General features: G+C 45.8%; 1 long non-coding RNA gene across 6 annotated transcripts in view; it reads left to right on the plus strand.

Annotated features, from left to right (window-relative positions):
• Positions 1 to 22151, plus strand: part of LOC124238856 (uncharacterized) — an 86331-nt gene that overhangs the window by 48063 nt on the left and 16117 nt on the right. For 2 of the 6 annotated variants that reach the window (XR_006888418.1, XR_006888422.1), the window contains one exon: positions 66 to 2878. This is a non-coding gene — a long non-coding RNA (uncharacterized LOC124238856). The other 4 variants (XR_006888419.1, XR_006888420.1, XR_006888421.1 and 1 more) reach the window with 4 other exon arrangements.

A 22151-nucleotide genomic window follows, 5' to 3' on the forward strand; every position in this document is an offset into this window, starting at 1 on the left:
GGGAGTGGGATCATGGCAAATCCAGCCGGTGCCACACTGAACAAGCACTCTTGCTCATTCCTTAGGGAAGAAGAACAGGTTGATGGAAGAACCTGTTGTATAGTCTTAGCCTCCATTGTAGTTCCAAAGTTTGAGGACAGCAGAGATGGGTGGGCTTTGCCTGCCCAGCACGCATTCTCTCTTCTTAGGTAAGAGCACCTTGATTTTCCTTTGGGGCTACCTCCTTCCCCATTCTCAGTCTGGGCTCTGATGGGGTCAGGTCTATCTCTGGGTTCTGGTTAGGGGACATATAACCATGCCTATCAGAGAACAGCGGTTGGCATGGGCATGGTGTTAAATCCAGGCCAATGAGGACTTCCTGACTTTTGTTGGAACTATTAAGAAGTGAATTCTCATTTCTTTTCCAACTGGGTCACCAAGCCTGTAGAATGTTTGTAACCCTGAGGTGGCTGGTGGCCATCTTGCCGCCCCACGGGAGTGCTGAAGTCAACACAGATGAAAGCTGAGCTGGGAGGTGGAAAGAGATGGAGACTAGATGACGTCTTTTCAGCACCTAGACCTAACTACTCCTTAAGCTAGTCTAACTCTGGACATTTCATTTACAGAGGCCCAGGCTTCCCTTTTGTTTTTCTTATGAAAATTTAATTTGGATTTTTGTCATCTGCAGGTAGTAGTCTTAATTCATGTTATGAATTGTATATAGTTCTCATTAAAAAGTATGGTTTGACCTTTCTCACCAGATCCTTTTGTCTTAAAGTGTCTTGAACTGTAAGTTTGCTATATGAATCAAGTGAGACCATATATGTAAAGAACCTAATTTTATCTTCTGTACATAGAAAAAAACAGTACATATTAACTACAGGAAGCAAGGAAGGAGGGAGGGAGGAGGAGGGGAGGAAGATGAGGTGCTGAATTATAAGAACCCTGAAGTCTTTAGGGTAATCCTCTAGGAACCTTCAGACCTTATCAAGTCCCCTTGTTCTAAATGCCCCTAGCGCCCTATCCTTTTCCCTTGTCACCCTTCACCATGGTTTGTAATGACGTTTTTATGTAATATTTGATTAATGTCTGCCTTCCTCGCTGACCTGGCAGTTCCACCAGGGCAGTGATTGTGCTTACTGTTATACCCCCAGCAACAGCCCAGCATGTGGCATTCAGCAAACATCTGTTGAATGAATTGTCATGTATAGTTACTCAAATTGGACTGACCCTCCTTGATTATTGGGGTTAGGGTTGTGGCAGAATTGGCAAAATCAGGGAAAGTTGTCCTTGTCCCCTCTGCATCTCCTATGCTATTCATACCCTAAAGCACATACAGAGAATTTTGTGTCAATGAGATAGTTAATTTCGATTTGGTTGTGAAACCCTTTACCAAAGCTCTATTTCTTATATTTTTATTGGACCATTTTATTGAAGAATTCACTATTGTGGTGATTGGCCTAATATGTGGAAAGCCTTGCAGAGGAGTGGGTCAGGTCTCTGTGATTAACAAGCAGTCTTCCTTGCTCCTGTGTCTTTATAAAATTATTTAACTGGAATAGTCCATGCTCACTCAGGCTCACTCAGGAAGTGTTGGATCCTGTAGGAACGCCTGGGAAGTCGATGAGGGAAAGGTCCTGGATTCTGGAGACTTCACTCCCTTGCAGGAAACAAAAGCTGTAGAAGGTGGCCCCGGGGTAACCTGAAGCTGACTCCTTCAGCCCTCACTTCTGGGCCCAGTGGGAGCTCCAGGAGTACCACCTTGTCCCCTGCTTTGCCACACAAAGCGTTCTCCTCCCAGCTGAGGCTGCGATTCATCCCTTCCCCCAGCCTGCTTTCCCTGAGGTGGGGAGAGTGTTTCCCAGGGCCCATGTGACTTCCACTGGCAAGTGACGATTACAGATGGTTTACTAGTCAGTAAAACTGCCAAAGGCTTTTGTGCTGTAATAATCCTTTTCCTGTTTAAAACTCTGGGGATTTTCTACTGTTGCCAGTAGTTTTTCAAGTCAGCAATTACGGTGTGGATTATGTAATGGCTGGGTATTAAAAATAGAAAAGACCAGAGTTTGCATCTATTTTAACCAAATCAAAAGAGAGCAAAGGGAGGGGAAAGGAGGAGAGGGAGAGACTAGAGGAGGAGGGAAAAAGAGATTACGTGACAAGAAGCAGTGAGATGGCTTCATGTGACTGGACAATCCAGCCCACAGTTTACTCTTCCCTTCTCCTGCCGTTCTTGGTCCAAGGGGCTGCACTCCCTTCCTCAGCCTCCTCCAGGGAGGAGACCCTGCAGAGAATTCCGGGGACAAAAAACCCTCATGGATACTCCTCAGCTCAGCCTTGGGGTGTTTGCCTGCCTCTGACAAGCAAAATGACTAAGGAGGGAGGGGACTGAATTTGAAGTCCTCCCTCCACCCCCAAATCCAGGACTCCTGTGTCTTGATTTCCAAGGTCTTGGTGCTCAGTTTGTTTCTCTTGTCGCAGTGGTAGAGTCAAGGGGTAGTTTATGGGGGAGTCTTTAGCATCCCAAATTTCTGTCAGTATCTTCCCAAAGCCACCCCAAATAAATAGTCAGCGTATTTGAAAACTGTGTGCTCACTAGGAAAACACTGCTTTACTATAGTTACTCCCAACCCTTCCACTGTCTGTCCCCACTCCACTCCTCTTCTCACTGGATTGCCACCTCTAAGCCCCTCATGTAGGAATTCCAGGGCTACCACTGGTTTGTTCTTGTGTGACTTCTTACTAATCTCCACCCCCATCCCACCCCAAGTTAAGAAATCTTTGTGTTTTTCTAGAGACTTGTTGAATAACTTTAAGGACCCTCTCTCTCTCTCTTTTTTTTTTGCTGAGGAAGATTCGCCCTGAGCTAACATCAGTTGCCAGTCCTCATTGTTTTTTCTTTTTCATGTGAGCCACGGCCACAGCATGGCCACTAACAGATGAGTGGTGTACGTCCGTGCCCAGGATCCAAACCCAGGCAGCCAAAGCAGAGCATGCCAAACTTAACCACGAGGCCACCAGGGCTGGCCCAAGGACCCTCTTAATGGTGAAATTTTCGGTACAAGGTAGGTCTGGGGCAGGGGGGATATTTTTGGAAGGAGCGCCTGACAGATGACATCAAAATATACCAGGCTTCCTGCTATGTCACCTCCAAGGCACGCTCCCATCCTGGATGCAGAGGCACCCCAGAGGGAGGTTTTGAGTTAGTCACTTATAGCCCTTGAACCTACCTAGAACTCTTGCTGAAAACTCCCTACTTTGTAGATCTTGGGTGGCAGACAAGAGTGGTGGGTTCTTTGAAGAAGCAGCTCACTGTTTCCAAAGAATGAACCCAAATATTGGTTTGGTGGCGTTAGGAAGAGAGGCCTGAAAGTCTAGCCATTTCATTAGATAGGAGGGAGGATCTGGGGACCTTCCTTAGGGCCTTTCAAATCATAATGCCATACTGGACTGGGAAGTACCTGTGACATGGCACCTCTTTCTTACTCTTGTCGGTTTTTAGTTCTCTGATGCTGGATTCCTATACATGTTCTTACCAGAGGCTGACTTTGGTAAGGACTGCTACACATCTGCTATGGTCCAGATTCCAATTTTTTTAACCTACTATGTCCATTAATGCACTTGAATGTGCCTGGTCAAGTGTCCTGGCCTCAGGTGTGGTCAGTGTCGTTGCAGCATCAGTTTTCTGTTATCTGGACAGGATGCCCACTCCAGACCAAGTAGTCAGCAGAGGCTGGAGGTCACAGTGAGGTCACAGCCCTCCATATCCCATCCCATCTCTAAGGCTTTGAGCAAGATAAGGAGTCCACTGAAGAAGCTGCCTTAGGGCCTGCTAGGGACTAGAGTCAATCCAGGACTAAATCATTAGCAAGGCCCACAAAGGAACCCTCTCTGCCTAAGCTCGACTGTCTGTTGCGGCCCACTTCTCACTCCTGCCTCCATGGATGAGACCATAAGGAGACATCATGACTTGACTACAGCAATGCTGGGTACACTGGTCATCCCATCCTTTCCCTGAAGGAAATCACACTTTCTATCATTAAAATATTTAATGGATTTCCACCCCTCAGCGCTTGCACATGCGTGCACGCACGCACGTGCACACACACACACACATACATGCGTGCATGCACACATTATGGGGTTGTGCTTCTAGTGTCTGTTGCTTGGGATAATACTGATCACAAGCTGGTATGGACAGAGTAACACATTTAAGTAGATTTAATTTTTACGCTTGATCTTAGCCAAAAGGCTGATAAGCGATAGATTTAATTTTTATTTATCCAACTACATTGACAAATTTGAGGCACAGTATTGCTTATATATGTGGGACATTCATTTGGGCCACAGACAGGGCAAGGTTTAAATGATAGATCTCTTGTAGTAACTCCAGTACCAGAGCTCAGAGCTAACCAGCTGTCTCCCTTTACTGCACATACCACCACACCCCTTAGGCCCCTTCTCTGTCCCATTCTGACATCAGACTCAGAAATGAGTTTGGGGAATGGGCCAAGACAGGCTGAGGGTTAGTCGTTAGAACTCCACCTGTTTGCTGTGACTCCTCTGGCCAGAAGTACTAAGCAGTGGGAGTGGGGAGAGGGCAGGATGTGGGATGAGGTGGCTGATATGACTCCAGCCACACCTGGAGCTACTCTTTGTTTTCCAATAGAAAATGAGGGAGAGGAAGCAGAGAGAGAAAGAAGAGAAGGAGGAAAGGGAAGTAGAAAGGGGGTAAAGGAGAAGGGGATTGTAGGCTGAACCTTGAGGCTGGGCAGAGCCAGATTGATTGGGGTGTCTCTGTGCCCACCTGGGACCAACGGTGGGCCAGGCAGAATCTCATGTTTGAGGTGCTGAGTCTTGGGGAAGCAAGCAGGAGATGTCTCGGTAGCCTGGTACAGCCTTGGGGTAATCTCACTCCAGGCCAACCAGGGTTGCTACACAAGGGGCAGTGCCAGCCCTTCTCTTACTCTCAGCACCCTCTTTCCTTCCAAGCAGACAGGCAGGCCTGGGCTCCAAGGACCCATCTCTTTTGTCACAAGGCAAGGGAGGAACGAACTCACCACCACTTACTGCCCTGTGGGGTTTGTATTTTAAGAGAAGACCCCAAAATATTACTTCTACTACTACTATAAGTATTACTAAAACTATTAGTTCCCTCTTCCTCTAGTCAATTTTCGTACTTTTAAATTTTTCTCAAAAAAAGTTTAAAAAGTCAAAAACTTAAATCATTAGCATAAAATTTTCATAGTCTTCTGTTTTCATATCTCTACTGTGTTTTATTTATCTTCCTTTTTTCTTTCCCAATATTGCTTATTTAATGCTTTGTGCCCTTTTTCATGATTAGTTTTGTTAGAGGTCTATTTTCCTTTTCTTTTTTTTTTCAGTAAGGAAGATTGTTGCTGAGCTAACATCTGTCCCAATCATCCTCTGTTTTTTGTGTGTGGGTTGCTGCCACAGCATGGCTTGGTGAGCTGTGTGTAGGTCCATGCCCAGGATCCAAACCCACAAACCCTGGGCTGTCGAAGCAGAGTGCACCAACTCAACGACTACGCCACCACTAGGCCTGCCCCCTGTTTTCTTTTTCTAAGAACCAGCTTTTGTGTTATCTCTATTGTTTCTTTGTCTTCTATTTCATTAACTTTTACTTTTTAGTCATTTTTAAACTAGTTTTGTAATTGAAAAGTAATACAAAGGGTCACTTTTTCCTACAAACTATTATAAAAAGACCAGTTACCCAAAGGAATGTGGCTTATATTTATTTGCACATAAAATAATGCATCCTTACTGGTTGACCTCTGGGCTGGCTTGAGTGGGGAAGAGAGGCCTCTTAGAGGAGTGCCCAGTGGAGGGAACCCTGGATTACAACCCCAAGGCCACAGCCCCCAGCCTGTCTTTTATTTACTGGTGTTAGGCAAGGCACAGACCTCATGAGTAATACAAAATGGCCCCATCTGCCTTACTTCATCGGCTATTTTATCCAATTAGATGCTGAATCTGAAGGTGGTAAGACACCTGAACTGCTACTCGGAGCTCTGTCCCCATCTTTCTTCTCCTGCAGGTGGCAGGAGGCAGGGGTTGTGGGTGAACCAGCCTAGCGGGGCAGGGCTGCTTAGCCAGCCCTGGCCCTTAAAGGAACATTATTTGAAGGGAAGGAAAGGGTCTTAGTCTCTCTTTAGCTCACTATGCCTGCTGTCTTATTTCTTCTTCAGCTTTTATGTTTTAAGTTTTGCTTTTAGGTTTTATAATTCTGTATTCTGTGGAGAAGCCAGTGGAGGGGGTAGGTGTGCTGGAAACAAGCCCTGAGAACTGGGAGACTGAAATGGGTGGTCTGTATCAGTGGTTCTCAGATGTTTTGGACTTGGGACCCTTTTATGCTCTTGAAAATTATTGGATGGGGCCCGCCCCATGGCTGAGTGGTTAAGTTCACATGCTCCGCTTTGGCGACCCAGGGTTTCACCGGTTCAGATCCTGGGCGCAGACGTGGAACCACTCTTTAGGCCATGTTGAGACAGTGTCCCACATGCCACAACTAGAAGGACCCACAACTAAAAGTATACAACTATCTACTGGGGGGGGATTTGGGGAGAAAAAGCAAAAAAAAAGATTGCCAAATTGTTAGCTCAGGTGCCAATCTTTAAAAAAAAATTATTGGACTCCTGGGCTGACCCAGTGTTGCAGCAGTTAAGTGCACACATTCCGCTTCGGCAGCCCGGGGTTTGCCGGTTCGGTTCCCGGGTGCACACATGGCACCGGTTGGCCAGCCATGCTGTGATAGGCATCCCACATATAACACAGAGGAAGATGGGCGTGGATGTTAGCTCAGGGCCAGTCTTCCTCAGCAAAAAGAGGAAGATTGGCAGTAGTTAGCTCAGGGCTAATCTTCCTCAAAAAAAAAAAATTATTGGACTTCAAAGACTTTTATTTATGTGGGCTGTAGCCATAGATATTTACCATAGTACAAATATGGAAATAAATATTAGAAACTGAGGCTTTAAAGTATTAATTAGTTAAAAATAATTGTAATAAGTTCTTTACATATTAATGTACTTTTTATAAAATATATGTATTCAAAATAAAAAAATTTAGAGAGAAGAGTTGTATTGTTTTACAGTTTTGCAAATCTCTTTGATGACTAGCTTAGTAGAAGACAGCTGGATTCTCATGTCTGCTTCTGTGTTTAGTCTTGTGATATGTTCTTTGGAGTAGATGCATAAAATCTAGCTTCATACAGATTTGTAGTTGGAAAAAGAAGCATTTTAGTAGCCTTTTCAGATAATCGTGGATATCTTCTTTGATATGTCACCAAAATTGAACAAATGGCAGTTTCTGAAAGATTAGTTGCAATGTGGGATCTGAAAACATATCAGTGAACTTCTCATACTCAGCTACATTAAATTCCATTGGTCTGTCTGGCACTTTGAATGGGTCTTTTTCTCATGCCTGATTTTGTAACATCATGGGCTGGTCATTTGGAAAATAACGACTCAGTGGTTTATGCAGGTCTTCCCAGTGTAGACACATTTCAGTCCACAATATCACATTTGTTAATATTACCACTGATTTCATCAGCAAATACTCAGGTATCGGGAAGCTGTCAAGCTCACAGTGTGGATACAAATTTTCTAAAACTCTGATTTTCACTTTACGGTTCAAATTTTATAATTGGCAAGAAATACTGTCAGTTATTTTCCTCAATGTGACACACTCACTTCATTCATTTGTGAGAAAATGTCTGCCAAGTACTCAAGTCTAAATAATCATAGCTTGTCAATTGTTCTTTCTAAAAAAATGATGTTCCATGAAAAAAGCAGGTAGTTCAGTTCTCAACGCAAACCATCGCATAAATGCGTCCAGTACTGCAGTATGCAGCAGAAGCTCTACGCACAGATGGTTAACGAGATGTGTACTCAAGGGTTGTGTTTATTAATAAAATTAACTATTAGTGCTCTATTGTGGACATTCTTCTGTGAAGCTGACCTTTTTGTTAAATCATAAGTGCATGGGAGTAAAGAATGTGACTTTGTTGATTTGTGTTAAGGCCCAGCAATTTTACCCACTATAACTTTTGCGTTATCAGTACAAATGTCAACAAAGTGAATACTGCAAAAAAGTCTCGGTATTAGTATAAAAATGTTCTTTGTCTCTCGGACCACCCTGGAAAGGTCTCGGGGACCCCCAGGAGTCCTGGGATCATACTTTGAGAACCACTGATTCATGTGATGTAGGCAGTAGTAGCTCATGATGTCAAATACCTCAGTCAAGGGCCGGCCCGGTGGCGCAGCAGTTAAGTTTGCATGTTGTGCTTTGGCGGCCCGGGGTTTGCGTCCCAGCTGCAGACATGGCACCGGTTGGCACGCCATGCTGTAGTAGGCGTCTTACATATAAAATAGAGGAAGATGGGTGTGCATATTAGCTCAGGGCCAGTCTTCCTCAACAAAAAAACCCCCACAGAAAACAAAACCTCAGTCAACCTCCCTGGGCCTCATTTTCTCAACTGTAAGGGGGTCCTGGGCAGGCTCTCAGTTTCTTCACAATATTGAACCCTGTTGCTAGCCCTTGAAGCCATTTCTCCCCTAGCGATTGTGACACTGCTCTCTTTTCTTCCCCCCACCTCTGATGCCTCCTTTTCCCTTTGTAGCTCCTCGTTAGCCCCTCCACCTATAAGAGGTGGGCGTCCTCCTTGTTGTTTCACCACCTCCTTCACTCCTCAGGTGATCTTATCCCCTCCTTTGTCTTTAACCATCACTTGCAGGCTGACAGCTCCCAAATCTTTATCTTCAGTCCAGATGTCTGGCCTGGGCTCCAGTTCTGTGATTCCAGCTGCCCCTGGGACCTCTCCACCTGAATGCCCTACAGGCATGTCAAAGTCAACATGTCTAAACTGACTTCATCATCTTCCCCCACACATTACCTCCTCTTCCAGAACATCCATCATTCACCTAACTGCTTAAGCCAGAAGCCCAGGAGCCCTCCTCCCCTTATCTGGTCCCCTTACTTCCCTCATCTAATCACCCAGGCCTATCAGTTCTGTCTCCTAAACGTTTTCCTAATTTCTCCCTGACCTCCAGCTCCACTACCGCTGCCTCAGGTCAGGCCCCCATCACTTCCTACCCAAACTATCGCAAGAGCCTTCTCCCTGGTCCCCTGCCCTCACTTTCCAACCTATACAGCTCAGGCTGGAAACCACAAGAGTTATCTTCTCATGTTTTTTTTTTCCATTAAATAAACACATATTGAGTACTCATCACACCAAGAACTGTGCAGGGTACTGGGAATACAACATAGAACACAACAGACATCGTCCCTGGCCTTTAGCACCGACAGTGTATGAGAGGAAAGGGAAAAATACAAGGCACAGTTAATCAAGACACAGTGCAATGGAGAGAAAGGGCGGCATGCTGGGGAACCCCTGATAGCTTTAGCTGAGGGCCAGCTGAGTCTGAGGGGTGGTCAGGGACTACTTCCTGGAGGAAGCCACGCTCTGAGAGTGCACCTTAGATGGGAGTTAGCCAGAAGTGGTGGGAGTGTGGTGGTGAAAAGGTTTCCTGGTAATTTGATCATCTTATTTCCCTGCTTAGAGCCCTCTTCTGAGCTTCACCACTGCCTGCAGGATAAAGTCCAAATTCCTTACCAAGGAACACAACTTTTGTGGCCTCATCCACCACTCCCCTGTATTCAACCCAGGCGGCTTTCAGTTTCCCCCAACCTGGGCTGGTGCCTTCACAGCTCTAGGCCTTTGCCCTTGGTTCCTCGTGCTCTCCACCCTCCCCACTCTCAGTGAATTACCAACATCAGCTGTCAGGAGACCTTTTCTGACCCCTCCCACGTAGACTTTGTGGCTCCCTCTCCTGTGCTCCCTGCCTGTGAACACACCTGGACTCCTGTGTACTCATCCCATGGTTAGCGCTTATCCACGTGTGTCTCTGACTCTTACTCCCACCTGCTAGTGCAAAATCCCAGGTGCTGCCTAGTTCCCACACCCTCACTCCACGAGCATTTTAGGTGTCCCCGGGGTGGGTGTCTCCTGTGTGTTGGTGGATAAGGTTAGACAGTTACCCCCTCCTCTCCACCCCAGCTATCTTTTCCCCTCCTCCAGCTCTGCAACCTCCCCTTACTCCTGCCACACCCATGGAGGTATCAGTTCTCCTGGACATTGCCACACCCATCAGGCACCTACACCTGCTGGGAGCCTGACACTCCTGTTGGCATGAGGTCAGCCAGCTGCACTGTAGGAGCAGGTCTCTGGGGCTGCTGATGCCCTTATTGCCTTAGGGAGCCGTGAGGTTTGGCGCCACAGATAGATCTAATTCACAACTACCACTCTAGCTCAGGATTACCTTCCTCTTTCCACTGAGCAAAGCTTTGTCTCTGGGTCAGCTCACTGTGCCTGTTTCCTTCTTTCCTTAGAAACAGTTCTTTTCCAACAGGCCGCTCAGCCCCTCATGCAAATACACTTCCCAAGGTCCTGCCCAGCAGCAGGCCAGACAGGTGTGACCTGCATCTCCCACCATCTCCAGCCTGGAGGCAAAAGATGTGTGGGTATTTATTTATTTAAAATCATAGATTATACAAGCAATACTGAATACAGCTTCATCATTAAAAAATCCAAGCAGTTTAGAAACACATGGAGTAGAAAGGTAAAGCCCCCTTTCTACCTCTCCCCCTATGCTTAAGCTTACGCTACTAGTAGGCACTGTTAATTATTTGGGGGAAATGTTCAGACTTTTTGCTGTGTATTTACACATACGTATGGCTGGCATAATATTTGAGAAATTAATCTCTTTTTACCACCTGGATTTTTCCCTTTTCCACTCTCACATTCATGAAGCTCATTTCTCCCCGAGTCAGCTCCCCAGATTAGAAAATGGAATCAACCTTCAGGTGTCTCTGGCTTTTGTGTGCCAAGAGCTTATGCACTTAGGGAAACTTCAGGATTTGTGGAACAGCTCATCACAGCAAAGATCCTTGCACACAGCCTGAATGCCTTGGCTGGAAACAAGGTGGAAGAAGGATTTCCCCTGGAGTAGAAAGACCTCCACTCCAACTCTTTGCAGCCCTCCCCTCCCAAAACTGGCCAGGGGCTGGAGAGACGAGGGAGAAAGATCTGTGGTCTCCGGAGTCCCACCCTGCCTGCTGGCAGCTCGTCTTACTCCTGGGCAGGCAGGAGTAAGATCCCAGAGAGTGGTGGCCACATGGTGGGGCCAAGCTGTGAGGACACAGGCAACCTGGCCCAACATTTCTGGCTGCCCCCTGGCACAGAGCAGCAGAGGCTGCTAGACCTGACCTTGGCCAACTTCACAGCCACCTCCTCTGTCCCATGCTTGCAGTTCTCAGTGTTCTGGAGAACTGAGACACACCTAGAATTAAGTTTCCTGTTGCCAGGATGGAAGCATACCATAAACATTGAGTTGAGCTATAGAAAATAAAGTTTGGTCTCCTGAATTTGTGAATTAAGATTTATTCCTGTGGCTTGTACTGTTCATTTTCTGCCACTTTTGAAAAAAATTTCACAATGTATCTTCAAGATGTTTCCACAGCAGTATGTATAGATTTATTGTATTCTTTTTAAAAATAATATTATTTAAAAAAAATGCTCATAGTAGGAAATTCTGACAGTACCAAAGGAGAAAGCAGAAGTTCTCTAGTCCTCCATTCCCATACCCTAGGTGTAACTGTTGCTAACAGCTTCTTGAGGGTTTTTCTAGAAATTTTCTAAGCAGATAAAGACATGTATATATTTCTATATAGCTCTTTTTATATACAAATATTATCAAACTACATATACTTATCTGCACCTCATTTGATTCTTTAACAATTTGACCTTATCATTGAATAAATTCTATTTAAGTAGATATAGTTTGACTTCATTTCTTTCAGTGATACCCGGTATTCCATAGAATGAATGTGCTACATATATTTAACCAGTTGATTGGCATAAGATTCCAGATTTTTAGCTATTATCAATTAAGGGCACAATGAACATAATAATAGCTGGCGTTTGTTGACCACAGACATCATTCCTGGCATATAGTAAGTCGCATAACCTTTGTAACAGCCCAGTGAGATAGGCCCTGTTATTGTCCCTGCTTCCCAGGTGAAGGATCTAAGTCACAAAGAGGTCAATAACTTTCCCAGGGTCACATAGTTGAGAGGTGGTAGGTCTGGGATTTGAACCAGGCAGCCGGGTCCCAAGCCTGCACTCTGGATGAGTACAGCACAACACCTGCAGGGATGCCGTGTACCTGTGCTAACATAGCCGTAGAGTACATTTGTAGCAGTGCTGCTGCTGAGTCGGAAGAAGTGCTGATAGACTTTAATAGTGTGAAGTAGTCAGGAGGTTACTTTACTAAAACAGCACAAGTGCAGAGCCCACTTGTTTCCTAAAAATAGAGGGGCTGCAGATCCTGTGCCCAGAGGCCTCATTGTAAGGGCATTTTCTCTGCCGTGGCCAGGGCTTCGGCTCTGAATCCTATTTGGCCTTCTCTCCTCTGGGCTGGACTGGGCTCCCAGGAGTCTTGGTAAACCCTGCTCATTCCCTCTTACTAAGGCCACAGCCACAGGCTGCCAGAGAAGTCAGCCCCTGGGCTCCTTTTGTTTCTGTACCCTCTTTGTCTGTCAGGGGAGAGCGTGCCTCCCAAACTAGATGGCTGCCTAGGCCCCAGTTTCCTATTCCATCTGCAAGAAGAGAAAATGGCAGCCACCTAGAGAGAGAATTGGCCACTCTTTGCTTCCCTGCCTGCAGCTCCTACGTCTAACCACAAGGGGCCCCAATGTGGGATCTCCAGGCCTGCACAGAGGTGGGAGGTCAGAGAGTGTGGCATGGCTTCTCCACGGCAGTAGCTTTTGTAGGACCATATCAGCAGTTCTCAAATGGGGGCAATTTTGTACCCACCCCCACCAGCAGGGGACATTTAGCAATATTTGGAGATATTTTTGGTTGTCACAACTTGGTGGAGGGTGGGGGCTGCTACTGGCATCTAATGGGTAGAGAGAGGCCAGGGATGCTGCTAAATATCCCACAGTGCACAGGATAGCTGCTCACAACAAAGAGTTGTCAAGCTCAAAATGTCAATGGTGTTGAAGTTGAGAAACCCTGGGCTACAGAAGGGCAGACAGTGCCCAGCACGTGACTGTCACTGTGTCTCCCTTTGCTCTCGTTAGCAGTGACAGTGATGTCTTGTTCACCTATAGCTCGCTGCTATTCTAAGTGCTTTATATCCATTAACTCGTTTAACCCTCACAACAAGTCTATGAGGCAGCCCTACTGTTATCATCCCATTTTACAGATGAGGAGCTGAGGCATGGAGATGTGAAGTGCCTAGCCCAAGGTTCTCATGGTGGCAGTCTAGGCTTGGCCTCCCTATAGCTTCTCACACGTGCTCATGCAAGTGCTCCTGGACTTGTCTGCTCTCTCTGATCCTTCTAGAACCTTGGCAGCACCAGGGATTGTTTATTTCTGTACAAGGAGGAAAAAAAGTTGACTGATCTTCTCTCCCTGATTCTGACTCCTCCATTTCTGATGGCTTTTGTATTTTCTTCTCCAGAGAGTTTAATTGAAGTGAGTGCTAATTGCAGAGACTATGGACAACCATGAAAATTTACTTGTTGAATTTGCATGAAAAAATCCTCTGTCACTCCTACAGTGTTCTCTTAGAGCTCTTTCAGTCTCTGGGCCTACAGGCTAGGCTGCTTGGGTAGTAGCTTTGCTTAGACATGAGAGCAAACTTTATCATCCAGGAGCACAGGAGGAGCTGGTGAGTCAGGCTTGGGACACCAGGGACACGGGGCTATTTTGACGAGGCCCGTAGTTTGGACGAAGTGGGTGCTTTTCCAAAGGAGGCCTCCAAAAGCCAAGATGGGAAGCTGTAATGAGGTGAGGGGGGTGGAAGAAGTGGGAAGGGATCTACTGGATCAAAGCCAATGTCGCACCAGAGGAAATACTTATTGGCTCATTAATGATAGGATGCCATGGGATTGGCTTTGCCTCTGGGTGTGGGGGCAGAACCTATGCTTGAAACAAACAGCCCCATCACCCAACAATAATTAGCAGCAACAATAGGCATCTTCACAGGACCAGATTGACAGGTGGCCCACAACACACAGCCTCCAGCCTGGCCTGGAACTGGGCTTGGACGCCTCACTTGTAGAGCCAGCCATGCTTGGGCAGCTGGCAGGGGCAGGGGCACGGGCACGGAAGTGACACATTCTTTCTTGGGTCATTTGCTGAGAACTTGCTGTATACTAGGCACTGAGAGGAACACAAAAGAAATGGAAGACACAGATCTTACCCATAATCTAGAGAATTGAGGAGACAAGATTAAGTCTGAAAAGTTAAATCACAGCAAAGGAAATATCATATATGTCACGTATAAGGGATGGGGATGCTCAGAGCCAAATGGGTGTTCTGGACAGGGATTCCTCACCAGGTGGATGGTAGGAGGCGAAGTCTGCATCACACTGCCATGTTTCTTGTAAAAGAAGTAGGAAACACAAAGAAGAAAATAACAAATCATACTAATTACACTTCCAGAGATATATATTGTTATTATTTTGGTTACATCTTTTAAGATTTTTTTCTGTGCGTATTTGTGGATATATACAAACATACACATTTCACTACATAAATTGGTTTGTATTGTACATACTGTTCTGTGAATTGCTTTTTATAGTTAGTTGTGAACAGTTTTCCTTGTCAATAAATAAACTTCTTGTGAGTCTCTCATATTTCACTGTGTACCTACCATGGTTTAACTAATCCCTTGTTATTGCCCGTTTAGGTTACTAACAGTTGTGGCCTATGTATAATACTAACTCTGTGCACCTCCTTATTTATTCTTATTTTTTTAAAAGATTTTAGGGGCTGGCCCGGTGGTTCAGTGGTTAAGTGCGCACATTCTGCTTCTTGGTGGCCCGTGGTTCACCGGTTCGGACCTGGCAGGTATGGACATGGTACTGCTTGGCGCGCCATGCTGTGGTAGGCGTCCCACATATAAAGAAGAGGAAGATGGGCATGGATGTTAGCTCAGGGCCAGTCTTCCTCAGCAAAAAGAGGAGGATTGGCAGCAGATGTTAGCTCAGGGCTAATCTTCCCCCCAAAAAAACAATAATAAAATAAAATAAAGATTTTATTTTTTTCCTTTTTCTCCCCAAAGCCCCTAGGTACATAGTTGTATATTCTTATTTTGTGGGTCCTTCTAGTTGTGGCATGTGGGATGCTGCCTCAGCATGGCTTGATGAGCAGTGCCATGTCTGTGCCCCGGATTCGAACCGGTGAAACCCTGGGCCACCGCAGCGGAGTGCGCAAACTTAACCGCTCGGCCAAGGGGCCGGCCCCACACCTTCTTATTTTTATCCTTAGGGTATAGTCTTTAAGTGGAATCACTAGATGGAAGAATATGTACACTTTCAAGGATTTATTTTTTACAATATGAATTTGCATTTTTCCTTATTACTCAAGAAATGGAACATCTTTCATATATTTTAATAGCTTTACATGTTTCCTCTTACTCTTTTTTTTTTTTTTGGGAGATTAGCCCTGAGCTAACATCTGCCACCAATCCTCTTTTTGCTGAGTAAGATTGGCCCTGAGCTAACATCTGTGCCCGTCTTCCTCTATTTTATATGTGGGATGCCTGCCACAGCATGGCTTGATAAGCAGCGTGTACATCCATGCCCGGGATCCGAACCAGTGAACCCCAGGCTGCTGAAGCGGAGTGCACAAACTTAACTGCTATGCCACCGGGCCAGCCCCTCAAGGATGTTGGTACAAATTGCCCAATTGTCTTCCAGAAAAGATGTATCAACTTAGACTCTCACCACCAGTCCTGTGAGAGTATCTCTTTCACTACATCCTTCCCAACACAAGGTATTATTATTTTTTTTAAATTGCAAATTTGATAAACAAAAATAGTATTTCATCATTGCTGCCTTATTTTGCTTTTCTTTTTATTATTATTTTATTAATTTGACTGGTTTTTTTACAGGCCAATTAGTCATTGGTAATTCTCTTTTGGCAAATTATTTGATTATGTGCTTTGTCGAGTTTTCTGTTGGTATATTCTTTTCTTTTTTTCATCTCATTTGTGTAGTATTTTATTATTATTATTTAGTGTGGTTTATTCTTTTTATCTTATTGATCTATAAGAGTACTTGATATATATTTAGCCTATTAACTCTTTGTCTTTCTTATATTACAAATTTTTTATCCTAGATTGTCCTTGGCCATTCAGTTTTGTTCACTATTTAAGCATTTACAAATCTAAAATGTCCATGCAATCAAGGTAGTCTATATAGGCTTTCCAAACCACTGGGCTGGAGGTAGCCGTGACTGGTACAGGGGCGGCAGGTCGAGGTCTTCAGTCAGGGCCAGCCTGGAGAGGATAGAGCTGGTTAGATTCAAGGCAGAGTGGAGAGGCGGCCAAGATGTGGTAACCTTGGGTGGGGGAGCACGGAAGGAGGGGGAGGAGTCTGCAGTGACTCACAGGGTGCTGACCTGAAAGACAGAGCCAGCAGGTGGAGGATGAGCCAGAATCAGGAATACAGGAAGGGGAGGGGATGGGGTCAGGGGCAGAGATTGTTGTAATTCCCCTTGGGGTTGTTGATGGAGGCTTCTGGTGTAGAGTTCTCATTGGTATTTGGATCTCGAGGCCTGGCCTGGTTTCTCTTTTTGTGTCAGGCTCAGAAAGGCTTTTTCTGCTGCAGAATTATATGTTTACGTAAATTCTCTTTTAATACTTTAATGGGGCTTTTTGGGTTTTTTTACATTTAAATCTTAAGCTGGGTGGAATTTGTTGTGTTTTGGTGAATTGTGAGAGTTGAGGATTTAACTTCTTTTTCCTGAAGTCACTAATGATTAAAATATGTATTCTTGCCCTCATGATCTGAAATACTACCTATATCTTACAATGCATTTCCACGTATACGTGGGTCTGCTCTAGGACTCCCTGGTCTGTTCCAGTGAATTGCCTGTTCCTATACCAGCACCATCTGTTTTGGTCACATTTTCCTTAAATATATCTTAATAAGTGCTAAGGTAAGGTGTACTTCATCACACTTTTTTCCTCAGAATTTTCTTTGTTCTTTTAGGATGAACTTTGAAGTCATTGTGCCAAGTCCTGCTTGTTCCTTTGGACTACACAGTGGGAGCTGGAAACATGGGTGACCCCAGTAGGGGCTTTTGTATTCATAAGCACCAGGCTTACGAATACAAACACAGCAAGTCCCAGGAGCTGGTTTTGGTGGGGCTGGACTTCTCCTCCATGCAGAATCACATGGCCTCTTTAGGAAGAAGCCCCTCGCCGCCATTGACCTCCACTTGGGGCATCCTCCTGTCTCCAGTCCAAAGACAATCCTATGGACCTCAGAGCTCTTGTGTCTCTGCTGCTGCAGTTCCCATCCATATGTGCCCCACTGTGGCCGAGCCAGCCTGTACTGGGGTGTTCCTGTCCATCTTGCAGGGGACCCTGCCTCCAGCCAGTGCCCCCTCCAAGCCTGGTCTCCTCTAAGGATTTCCTGTGGGTTAGCTCTGGGGATCTTTTCTTAATCTGTTCCTACATGTGTTATTACAGAAAGAATTATTCATAATTGCCAGCATTGTGATGGCTTCTTCCTAGTTTCTTTTGAGCCTGCATGTTTTTCCCTACTTGACATTTTCTAGGTTCTCTCCTACTTAAGTGACTTCTTCAGGATCTTTTCTATTGAGGAGTAATGAACGAACAGTAAAGTCACAAATCCTAAGCATACATTGCAGTGAATTTTTACATATGTGTACACTATGTAACCACCACCCCAATCAAGGTGTTTCTTTTAGAGTTGAGAAGTTCTTGGTGGGAGGTTGAGTGGAGAAGGAAATCATGAGTGTGTCCACGAGCTGCCGTCTTTTTCTAGAACTCTCTTTAAAGGGTGTTAAGGAGGGAGCTGAACGTCAAGTCTATACAGTGGTGTGGAGAGCAGAATGCTTAGGAGTGGCAGGTCATGTTCTGGTCCTCCCCCTTACTAGCCGTGGGACGTCTGTGCCTCAGTTTCAACCACTGTAAAATGGGAGTAGATGATAGCTCTTACCTCACAAGGTTATCATGAAGATTACACGAGGCAGTACATGTAAGTGCACAAAAAATGTTAATTGTTATTTTTGTTGTTATTAATAACGAGGAGGAGGCAGTGGTTCTTAATGAAGGATATGTATCAGAATCACCTGGGGCACTTTCGCAAAATACACATTCTCAACCTGGCCAGATCTACTGAGTCAGAATCTGGATTTTAAATGCCTCCCCAGGTTCATTCTGTTGCTCATCCGTGGTTGAGAACCACTGGGCTGGAGGTGGTCATGACTGGAAGCAGGAAGGCCAACAGGTAGCCCCTGCGATAGTGAGAGCCGGAGAGGATCAGAGCTGAGCAGATTTGAGGCAGAGTGGAGAGGTGGCCAAGATGTGGCGACCTTGGGTGGAGGAGCGAGGAAGGAGGGGGAGGAGTCTGGGGTGACTCAGAGGCTGCTGACTGGACAATGGAGTGAGCAGGTGGAGGATGAGCCAGAAGTGGGAATACAGGAAGGGGGCGTGGGGTGGGGCAGTGGGCCAGAGATTGTTATAATTCCCCTTGGGATTGTTGAGTGGAGACTCCTGGTGGGAATAGCAAGTTAGTATTTGGATCTCTAGGCCTGGGCTTCTGGTGTTTTTCAGGGAGTCATCGATGTCAAGGAGATAGATAAAGCCATGGACCTGGTCACAGTGCAAACATAGAGGGCAGAAGAGGGCCACATTCACTAGTATCCACCTCTGGGAAGGCCTGCGTCCACTTCCTGTTTCCTCCCTAGCAATAGAGAAGCGCTTGTTTCTCGTGTAATAACCCCTTTGCTGAGGACGTTGGGGAATAAACTCAGTCTTCTCACTTGAAGATGACCAATGACTATGGGTCACTTCCTTTCCTTACAGGTCTCAAAATTTTCCGCATCCTCTGATGGAGGAGCTTAATCCTTATTCATCAGTATCTTCAGACAGCACATCTGGTTGGGGCAATGTCTTATCTTCCAACACCCCCTCATCCCCCATGCTCTCACACATACTCAGCCTCTGGTGGATGGCTTCTTAGACTCTGGCTTTCTTCAGGCCCTTGATATCAACGAGTTGCTCTTTGGCAAGAATTTAAGCCCTTCGAGTACCTCTCCCAGAGGCGTTTGCATTTAGAACTATAGGTGTAATAGAAATAATGGAAGATGTTGCATTCCTGAGGGAAGGCGATCCTGGAATGAAATATTCATTCTCTCATTCTAGAACATCCCTGTCTAGTAGACCTTTCTGCGTTGATGGAAATGTTCTTCTGTGCTATACAATACGATAGTCACTAGCCACATGTGGCTATTGAGTGTTTGAAATGTGGCTAGTGTAACCGAGGAATTGGATTTTTCATTTTAATTAATTAAAAGTTAAATTTAAGTTGACAGAAGAAAAGCACGCACTGTTAGTTTGCATTCACTGGATCAATGAACGATAGGGACGCCAGGCCTGACACCCTACTATCAAGCAGCCCCCAAAGGTCACTTTGAAATCAAATGGGCTTTCTGTCTCTCGCCCCTCCAAGAAGCAGGTATCTACAGCTGCCCCCATAGGCCTCTCTGAGCCCCTGCGCTCCCCACTCCTTACCTAGGACATTGCCCATGCCTTTCCTTTTGCCCTGCTGCCCCCTCTCCGTATTCCTGCTCATGCCATAGCATCCTCACTTCCCCCCCAAAAGGCTTCCCTGACTCCTGTCCCTTCCAGGTGAAGCCAGGTTTAGGGCCCTGAATAGATTCCATTTGGCTTCCCCGTTGCAGGTGGAGGTGGCAGGGATGGATCTCAGGAAGATGTAGCTGCAGGACGGATGTGCATTGGATCACTGTGTTTCAAACTTCCTTCAATATCTCTCATGTCCCAACCACCACACACACCTCCGTACAGATAGATACAACCAAAGCAAAAGCTTTAGAAAAATAACACTCTCACTACATGTGATGCACTTGGATATTTTCTGTTCTATTTATTTTTTAAAAAAAAATGTTGGTTGTGACCCACTAAACTGATTTCACAACCCAGTAACAGGTCACAACCCACAGGGTAAAAAAATACAGAGTGAGGTCATTGCTGCTCAGGAAAACTCCAAACACAGGCCAAGTGGCCCTGTCCAGACAGTTCCTCTGGGTTCCTGAAGAGCTGGCAGCCAATGGCACTGGCAGCTCTGTGCTCTTGGTGGTGGTTGACGTGGTGGGGCTCTGCTCTCTCCGTGGAGTCTCCTTTCAGGGCCCCAGTTGCTCATGCCATAAAGTGGTCATGGTCACAGATGCTGCCTCAGTGCTGTGGAAGGAGGTTCCAGCCTATAAAGCACTCCAGACAGTAGAGAGAAAGACACCAGCTCACCGTCAGGCGTCATAAGACTGTACACCTCATCCCTCTTGATGAGGCTCCTCATGGAGGCAAAGCTCCCAGGCCTAGTGGGGCTACAAACAGCAGATAGAGTAAGAGCAAAACATGGGGCTCCTGCATGCAGCGTCATAAGAATAGAAACGTCTTACCAGCCAGAGGATGGGTCATAAATGTATGTAAGGAGTGTTCCAGGTGGGAGTCTGGGAGCCCCGTCTGCCTTTGGACTTTAGCCCTGAACCAGAAGTTATTGAAAACAGGACCCACAGAAATAGCTACATCAGAATCCCTGCCTCTAAACCGGGTGTTTATTCCTCTCATGGCCTCACACTCTGTCAACTCTTACTTAGCAAACTGTTCTAACAAGAGTGGCTGTCTGATTTCCCAACTCCTACAGAAGAAAAGAAATGGCCCGGAGAGGTGGGAGGCGGTTTTTAGAGCCAGATGTGTAGATAACAGAAAAGTAAAGACCATGGGAAGGACAGAAACAATAAGAAGGACACACAGTCACTTTACTCTCTAGTTCCATAGGGGATGCTCCTAAAGATGACTACTTCAGTGGGAAAAGGATATTTTTTTAAGGTGTTAGGGAACTGTGGTCACATTTTAGCAAGATTTCCCTTTAAAGTGGTTAAAATAGTGTTTTAGCAATTGAAATTTCACTTTTCAGAAAAAGTAATCCATGGGAACCTCAGTGATTTTGGATAAATTAGGTGCTGTTGAGCCAGTCCTGACTAGGGCCATCCATCGTCCCCATGGGTTTGAGGCACGCTGTGATCTCAGGGTCCTACCCACCCAGCCCTAGTCTGCCTCACAGCCCCAAACCCCTTGTTACTCTTGCATTCCTTTTTCACCAGTGTGAATTCCCGAATAATCCTTTCCAGTCTGAAAGCTTGCTGATAGTGGCTTCCTGATGCCCTGAAGATAGGTGTAGAGAGAGGACTCTGAGCTGGACACTCCCTGGAGATGGCAGGCCTGGGTGGGGTGGCCTAAATGACCAGAGGGCAGGACAAAGCCCCTGAGATTTGGGCTGGGGTGAGTTTTTAGAGAGCAGTGGTGGGTGGGCTTGGCTTGTAAGACAAATTCTACCCTGTTCCCTGCTTTGCCTGAGGACAGCCTACTCAAGCAGCAGGGCCAGGTCTGTTTCTTCAGTAGGCTGTTCTCTCCTTGCCTCTTGGCCACCTGGTCCCCAGAGCTGCTTCTGTGAGTCACCCTGGGTGACTGCAGGGGTGTTCCAATCAGTGAGGGAACCTCAAAGAAAAGCCGGATATTTCTGAGACAAAGGTGATTTATTCCACACCATCTGAGAAGGTGAATGTTAAGTAGAAGGCTGCGGGGTTGGAGATGTGTCACACCACCAGGAGGTTTCTGTCTTCACAATAGGGTATTACATAGTATGCCTGCATAATGCATTGCACCTCCTGTTGTTGGTATTTGCAAATACTGTTTGATTACAAAATGATGAAACTGTTTCTCCTAATTGGGGAGAATAACAATAATAAACTAAAACAACAATATCAAAAGTCTTTGAGGGGCTGGCCCTGTGGCCAAGTGGTTAAGTTCTCATGCTCTGCTTTGGTGGCCCAGGGTTCGCAGGTTCGAATCCCGGGTGCAGACCTAGCAATGTTCATCAAGGCAGACTGAGGTGGCCTCCCACATAGCAGAACTAGAAGGACCTACAACTAGAATACACAACTATGTACTGGGGGGCTTTGGGGAGAAGAAGGAAAAAAAAGAAGTCTGAAAAGATTTCAGAGGTTTGCAAAGCCATTCACTGATGTG

Source organism: Equus quagga, chromosome 5, assembly GCF_021613505.1.
Source record: "Equus quagga isolate Etosha38 chromosome 5, UCLA_HA_Equagga_1.0, whole genome shotgun sequence".
Classification (NCBI taxonomy): Eukaryota; Metazoa; Chordata; class Mammalia; order Perissodactyla; family Equidae; genus Equus; species Equus quagga.